Here is a 1,155-nt window from a genome sequence, read left to right as displayed (position 1 = left end):
AAAAAGACCACCCATTGGCATTAGTGTCTTAAGAGCGCCTCTCCCAGGCTGGAGAGAGAGTTCAGTGGTTAAAAGCACTGGCTGCTCTTCCAGAGGTCTGAGTTCAATTCCCAGCACCCACATGGCGGCTCATAACCAGTTACTCTGTAACTCTAGTCCTATAGGACCCAATGCCTTCTTCTGCAGATGCACATGTAGACAAAACACCCATTCGCATAAAATAAAAAAATTATAAAGAGCTTCTTTCCCACCTGCACTGCCCCCCATGACATGCCCCCTCCCCTTGCAGAGAACAATAGCTTTGATTAGCTCTCTTAATCCTCCCCACGATGCTCCCAGGCCACCACCTCAGCCGGCTACAGAAGCAGGAGAGAGTCAGGCACTGGTCCAAGGTCACACAGCTACTGCGGGATAGTCCGGCTTCCTGTACCTGAGCTCCAATCCACACCTCTGTGGCACTGACACTGTCCTGCCTGGATTCTGCCATCTGCTTCGCTGGTCTCCCTTCCTCCCAAGGAGTAGGTAAGAGTCCAGGTGAGCTAAACCTCCTTTTCACTCTCCCTGGGGGGGAAGGGCTGGTGCCTCCCAGACACCATAACAAGGATGACAGGCTCCTCCTCCGGGCCTCCAGTCCCATTGACCTGAAGATCTCTGCTCGTCCACCTCAAACCTGGCTCAAGGCTTTTTGTGGGGATCTGAACTTTGCTTTCAGTGGACCCAAATCATTGCTCTGGGAGAACCTGCCTGAGTGGCCTGTCCACCGAGGACACTGGCAGAGCGTGCCCCAGAACCTCCACCTGAGCCGCTCTCAGCCATTAATAACACCTCGCTCTTTGGGGCTTTTTCTCTAGACTGCCTCCCCGCACTTCCTTCCTGTGCTTATTACTCTTTACAACAAGGCTGGGTATTTTTAACCTGAGGTTTCTATCTATCTCTCATCTGTCTGATGGGACTGGGCTGAGCGGGGTGCTGGCACGCCAACAGGGCTAGAAGTGTCTGGCCAGTCATCACTGCTGAGACTGACCTCTGCCCTGACCTCTGGACAGAGCTCTCTCCGGCTTGTTTGTTTTTTTTTTCCCTTTTTTCTTTTCTTTTTGGTTTTTTGAGACAGGATCTCTCTTTTTTTTTTTTTTTCGAGACAGGGTTTCTCTGTGG

Source organism: Microtus ochrogaster, chromosome 7 (assembly GCF_000317375.1).
Source record: "Microtus ochrogaster isolate Prairie Vole_2 chromosome 7, MicOch1.0, whole genome shotgun sequence".
Taxonomy (NCBI): Eukaryota; Metazoa; Chordata; class Mammalia; order Rodentia; family Cricetidae; genus Microtus; species Microtus ochrogaster.
The sequence above is the reverse complement of the archived record's forward strand: the minus strand, read 5'-3'. Positions refer to the sequence as shown.